The following is a 7,538-nucleotide window of genomic DNA, read 5'->3' on the forward strand; positions in this document are numbered from 1 at the left end:
GCACTCGCGGATGCAGCGGGATCCATTTAGGACGGCCTGCATACACAATTTCGCCGCTCTTAGGTTTCGGTTCGCGCGCTCGTATGCTCTATGTATGTATGTGTGAGTGTGTGTATATATATATATATATTTATACGTATAGATGCGTGTGTGTGTGTTGTGCGCGCGTGGTGATGATGATGATGGTGGTAGTAGTAGTGGTGGTGATGGGAGGTGGAGGTGGTGGTGGTGGAGTAGACGGTGGTGGCGGGGGTCTCACTCTGCTGGTGCGGTTCTCGCTGCCGACAACAACGAGCTACGATGATGCGTGGTGGTAGAATGGTTGGAGGAGATAGCCTAGCCTAGCTCGCTCTTGCTTGCTTGCTTTGCTGACTGACTACGACGGCTCCGACCTCATGTTTCCTCTAGAGCCCCGTATGTGTATGTATATATATGTATGTATGTGTATGAGTGCTTCGTACGTTCGTTCGTTCGGCTGCTCGGGCCGAGAACTGCGGAGGAAAGGCTCCGTCGCCGATGCTCGACGGAAAGGCCCCGCTCTATCGGGACTCTCTCGAACGCTGTCGAACGCTCGTCGCACACGTATATACCGTCGTGCTCCTCTCTCTGTGTGTGCATATGCGGACAGAACGAGGAGTAAGGAGTAGAATAAAGAGGACGAAGAGGAGGCGGCGGCGGTGGCGGTGGCTGCAGTTGTTGTGGAGGAGGATTAAACGAACGAACGAACGGACAGGAGAGAACACGACCACACGACGGCTCTCCTCTAGCTACAACTACCCGATCCTCTCTCGCCTCCTCAGCTCAACCAGCGGCAACCTCGTCGTCTCGCGAGGAGAGTACATACAACCAAAACCTATATAAACCGGCACAACAACACACAGACAACGCACACAGTGTTGCCGTCGTCGTCGTCTTCGCCGCCGCCGCCACCAAACTCTACTCTCTCTATCTCTCTTTCTACTTGTGTATATATTTATACCAAGTCCACCGGAATGGTGTGGAGCAAACAGTACGTTCTCCTCGATCTGCTGGTGCTTCTTCTGATGATGCCAGCAGCAGCAGCAGGAGGATGGCGGTGGTGGTTCCATGTGTCGCCACTGCCGCCGCCGTCGCCGCCACCTTCGATCCTCTCTCTCTCTCTCTTTTCCCTCTGCATCCGCCGCCGCCGCCGCCTCCAAATCCATCCACCCACGTTCGCAGCCAGTCTACATGCACACGTGCATCGCGCCGGCCCGTTGCACCCGAATCAATATCACACATTATCGCAAAAAAGTCCTTCTCCGACCGCCCTCCGCCGCCACCGCCGTTCCCTTTTCCCCGGCGCCGCCCCCAACTTCTCCAGACCTCTCTTCTCTTCCTTCCTTCTTCCTTTCCATTCCTTTCGCCGCCGCCGCACACTTCCAGGGCTGCTGACCTACGCACTACTTGCTGTGAAACTTTGACACAATTCCCGATCCCCACGACCATCCTTTTATTTGCTCATTGCATCCAATAAGACACCGGCGACGGCATCACCCTCATTACATCATCATAACAGCGCGCCGAGACCTCGGCCAAACAAAACAACGAAACGTTCTTTCTCACTCACTCAGAGAGAAGAACACCAGAAGAGAAGAGAACCTTCGACCAACTCTCACACACACACACACAAACAAAACGGCAAAAGCAAAACGACCAGAAACTGGACTTTTCCATTCAGCAAAACCCATTGCCAATTTCTTTCACATCTCCTTAAACGCATACTTCTTTTCCACTTCTCGTTTTTCACTTCTCGTTTTCTTCTTATTTTTCCTCTTCTTCACCATTTCATTCTTCTCCACGACAGAACTTACTCATCTCCTCGGAACCGATTTATTATGGCATTTCCAGAATCCTGTTAACTCGCGAAATCTAAACAGGCTTACTCTCCTCAGCCATTAACTCTTAATGCTTGACACACGTATAGTTTTCAATGTAAAAGTGACGTGCTTTCGTTCACAGCTATTATGCATTCATTTTTTAATCTATTTAATCATTTTATCATCTATTAAAGTTTTTCTAAAGTACAAAAGATGTACTTAGATAATCAACAATTTTACAACATTCATAGTATACTGTGACTAAGATCAATTATAAGTTTTGATTCAAAGTGACTTCTGCTCAATTGTAGTTCGTATTTTAATGTATTTCAAAATGAATTTATGTCAAGTACTAAAAAAGAAGGAACTTTATACACTTAAAATTTGTCATTTATTTCATCCTTAAGTGATCAAATCTATTACTCATCACAAGATGCAGCAAAAATCTTTGTATAATTGAATAAATTTAACAAAAATTCTTAAATTTTACACATTATTATTGTAAATCAACATATTTCAAGAAAAACACCTTTCGTTTATATATTTACTATTTAACTATTTTTTTTAATTTAATTAATTACAAGATTTCAGCAGCTATAAAATTATTTTAATAAGTTTTGTTTTAAATTCTTATTACGGATAAATTTGCAACATTGTTTCCTTTCGTAAAATTTCCTTTGTCTATTTATCCAGTGTTTCTCGTTTCACCCAGAATTTGTTTGATTTTCTCATATTTTTCATTTACGCAACGCGTTCACGTTTTCCCCGGTATTAATAGGTGCAGCGTATTTGCACATTTCCCAAGCTTAAATTTGAACAATGCGAAGCGTGGAAAAAAGAAAAATGTTTTTTCAAAAGCAAAAAAAATAAAACGAACGGACGGAGCAAAGTGGAATTGATATTTAGTGTTACGAGCAGCAAGCACAACATTTTAATCGGCGACATGAAAAGTTTGTTACAGAAATGTTGGAGAGCACAGAGGAGGCTGGGAAAGGAATGAAAGTCAATAAGACATAAATCGTAGCCGCAGGTAATCAGATTCAGATGACAATAGATAAATCCCGAAGCCTGCTCGCTTCGAATTGTCATTTGACTTCTTCAATCGCTAATTTCTATCGATGACCATAGCAGGAGAACATGATCCGAAGATCCACTCTTCAATTTCAATTTATTTATGTAACATAATTGTCTGCGATTTAGATCGAACGATTCCACAAATACTTTTTCATCATACTCTTTTTGTTGTTGTTTGCTTTGAAGTAGTTTCAGTTTGCAGCGAGTGTAATAATTTCAAATTTTGGAGGGATTTCTGCAACGTTGCGCGGCGTTAATGAATGAGCGGGAGAAAGGGCTTTTTGAATGGAAAATGCAAACTGAATTTATCTGTGTCTCTGTGTGTGTGTGTTCTCGTTTTCATTCTGCTTTGGGTTTTCCCGCCGCTCGAACTAGGCTCGACGGTGGAAACTTTTTAATTTCCAAAATATTGTTACACAATTAACGCTCGTCGGGGGGCGGATTTTCGCAACAAGTGGTCTTCATCCGCTCAGCAACACTTCATAAATACTATTACTGCGAAACCGTTTTATTACTGCCTCTATTACTATTATTAATATTAACATCAAATTCCGCCCATTCATATAAACAAATAAAAAATTGATCGCACAAACCAATCTGTTTAATGCACGAACTGTAGCAATTACAATTTTATGTTTACATATATAGAAACTGAACGAATCTCTCTATTTTTCCACGGATCACAACCAAAACGGTCGCTGCGACATTTCCTTTCTTATATTTTTATCATTATTTTATTCTTGGTGTCCGTTAAAGCAGCGTGTTTCATTTAGTTAATGAATTTCTTTTCTTCATTCATAAGAAAATTTCCGCGAAATGATTTCCATTGATGCGGCTAGAAGCAAGACCAGACCATTCAGCATTGTCGGTCTGCACAAAACGCGCTTCTCGTCGGTGGTTGATTTCTACGGTTTTCACTCTGCACCCAAATACAGCGGAGAGCAACGAGATATTTGAATCCCGCATTTTTCCGAAGAAATTACTATACGTGGAACCGACAATGGAACATTACAAAATTGTCAATACAGTCTGCTCTTCACTCCAGTTTCTCTCGAAACGAAACATTTCTCCTTATTTTTTTTTGCAAAATGTGAAGGAATTAAATTAAAAATAAGAAGTTGTGTATTTAAGAAAGATACTGGAGGACCGAGTGGAATTAAAATGTAAATATAATCTGGAAAATGTAGCAGAAAATCCATTAGAGCGTGCCGACGCGTTTTAGGCTAGAATAATATTTTCGTTCCTTCTCCGCCTCCGCCGCTTCGGAAACGAAAATTGTTTAGGAGGAGTGCGGTTTTGGTACCTTGGAAAAACAAGATTTCGTTCGTTTCGTTGGATGGTCGAATATTCCGCATTTTCCCTTTTAGATAAATGCCGGAGCTCCGGTCTCCTTCTCGAGGGCAAATCACTCGTTCCTTCCCAAAGAAAATAAAAAACCTCATCACCCTGCCTTTTCTGTCCTCAACACATTGTTTTCAAATCATTATAAATTTAGATAAACATGTCTTCAGTTTAGTGCTCTTTCTTTCTTCCCACGATTCAATTCGATTTTCACCAGTCTCATATGTTACATAAACCATCATTATTATTTTAAACTAACTCTCCAATTTGTATTCTTATTAACAACACGATCTACAATTTTGCAACTAAAGCATTTACATAACTAATTGAATTTATCTTTGATTCAACGTAGAAGTTGATTTGAAAGAAAACGCACTGATTTTCGTGTCCATTTTCGTTTGGTTTTGCTTTGAATAAAACACGAATTTATATCTGTTAACAAAAAAATGTTTAGTTTTGAGCCACCAATAATAGTTTGTGCGGGGCCGACCCGATCATTAGAACCAATAGGAATTGTTAATAACGAAAAGAACCGGGGGTAACCGATCCCTCGTTCAGCGTTTAGCGATATGATTTGCAGCTGCAACTGCTGATTTTTATCGCTACGCGTAGATACGCAAAAATGTTTTCCTATAGAAATCGTCCAAAATTTTTTATTACTTTCTTATCTCCTATTCCTTTCTTTTCGTGGCCCAATAAGAATTGTTTAAATTTTCATAGCAGTTGTGATTCGCAGTTTAAAACCTTACATAATCATTTCGTTTTAATTACATTTTTTTAACGAATATGTATTTTTTTTTTAATATTTTCATTTGGATTAAAATTTAACAAATATTAAAAACCACACAAAACGTACATAATTTTATAATAAAATGCTTTCATGTCAAAGATTAAGTAAATTCTACCAAATATAATTTCTTCTTAATTTTCTCATAAAACCAATGATTAATTAATCAGTAAATTAATTACTTTAACGTCAGTCAATTAGTTTTATTATTATTTTCTTACAAGATTTACATTTACTTTCTTATAAGATTTATATATCTTATTGGTTATTAATTGTTGTTTTCAAATTATACTTGTTTTGGTTAATTGTTTTAATTGTAAAATGAATTGATATGTGCGTTTTGAAAAGGAATGCAAATGATGTTATTTTCATATCATGTTATTATGCATAAAGAATGTATGTAGGTATTTGAAGGTAATAAATAGTTGAAAACGGACAGTGTTATTATATTGCAATTGAGAGCAAGTTTTATTGGGTTAGGTAGCTGCAGCAGCAGCAGCAGCGGTATCAAAACAAAGAGAGCATGGGTGTAAGAGTTATGGACGGGGAAAAAAGGAAAATAAAATAGAGGAAAAGAGCAAAAGAGGAGAAGCAGGAATCGGAGAGTTCGCAAAGCCGCGTTGAGAGTTGGTAACGCGACGGAAGATTTATGTGGAGGAGAAGAAGTAGGTGTAAAAATGAAGGTAGCTGAAGGAAAAAGGAAGTTTTAATGTCGTTCCTTTTGTTGAACCGTCGCCGGAATCAGTGCCAGGGGGTTAATTGAACCCAAATACGAGCGCGTTGCGGATGGTTAGTGCCGCCGAAGAGAGTTCGTTCTTCGGTCTTCGTTCGAACAGAATCAAAGGAGGAGAAGGAGTTGCTGCTGCTGCTGCACAGATCTTTCGTTCTTGCTTTCCGTGGATTCCTCGCAACTTCTACTCTGCAACAGCGCCATCATCAATAACAACAAGATGAACCAGACACGAGCAACTCTCTCGCGAAGAGCTGCAGGGCCACGCGAATGGGGGCGGCGGGGAGGACACATACACACACACATGGACTGAAACGAAAAAAGGACGGGAGGAGAAAGAAATAAAACAACAAGAACCAAAAAAAAAAGGACTGCAACGAAATGAGCGAAAAATAAAATTCCAACGAAACAAAAAAAAGTAAAAAAGAAAGAGGAAAAATGGTGGAGAAAAAGAAGGAAAGGAAGGAACAGCACAAAAAAAAAGCGGCAGCGGCAAAGGAAAAAGAAGGAAAAAGGAGTGGAGAACCAAAGCCGAAGCGGCATCGCGGCTGCAACGTTGCCAAGTGTTGCAGGCTCGTCCACGATTGGCTGCAACGAGGATGCAGGCGGCGGCACACACACACATACATATACATATACACCTTCTCCACTTCTTGCAACCCTTTTCCGTTTCACTCGGCCCCCGCACGCCTCCGCCCATGCGCCATCACACGCTAATGGCCAACAAAGAAAAAGATAATTGAAGTCTCGGGGCAAGAATTTTTTTTCCCACCCCCGTGCACTTCTTCGATTCACTGTTCTTCTCCTCAGACGCGCTCAGAGGTTCATTCTGACCACCCTTTCTCTCCTTCACGTGCAACGAACACAGAAAAAAAGAGGTCGAAAACCGCCCTCGAGACACCCTCGAAATGATTAATTAGGGAAGGACCGCGTCGCGTCGGCAGGCGAAGAAGTATTCTCTCTCCTTCGGACGGACGCGACCTTCTCAAGGGTTTCGGTTTTCGTTGCGACCTCCGCGCCACCGCCAAACCGCATCTCGGACGCATGCATATATTGTGGACCTTGGAAGGATTCCATCCATACTCTTAACCGGATAAAACGCGATGCATCAACAGTAAAAAAAATATTAGTTGTCCTTCATCCATCTGAAACTGCGTAACATTTACTAGTATCTACAATAAATGCTTAAATCACTTTGTTAACTAAACATTTATATTGAATTTTTCATCTAAACAAAATATAATTACAACTTTTGGCTTATTAAGTATAAATGGCGTTTTCTAAATGATAAGTTTAATAACTTTCCAAAATCCAATTAGAATTTTTCATCATTTTAATTGATTATCAAATTATTTTCTTGAAGATTATCCTATTACTTTTGTCTAAAAATGTAAATTTAGTTTAATTACAGAGTAAAACCATAATCTTTCATTTGATTTTTTGAAAATTCCAATTAGAATTTTTGGACATGAACTCGTATAAAACGCGATGCATCAACAGTAAAAAAAAATATTAGTTGTCCTTCATCCATCTGAAACTGCGTAACATTTACTAGTATCTACAATAAATACTGAAATCACTTTGTTTGTTAACTAAACATTTATATTGAATATAATTACAACTTTTGGCGTTTTCTAAAAGATAAGTTTAATACCTTTCTTTCAATTGCAAAATAAAATCCTTGAACTTTCCAAATTCCAATTAGAATTTTTCATGATTTTAAATGATTATCAAATTATTTTCTTGAAGATTATCCTATTACTGTTGT

Source organism: Nicrophorus vespilloides, unplaced genomic scaffold, assembly GCF_001412225.1.
Source record: "Nicrophorus vespilloides isolate i.1.1-1 unplaced genomic scaffold, Nicve_v1.0, whole genome shotgun sequence".
NCBI classification, from domain to species: Eukaryota; Metazoa; Arthropoda; class Insecta; order Coleoptera; family Silphidae; genus Nicrophorus; species Nicrophorus vespilloides.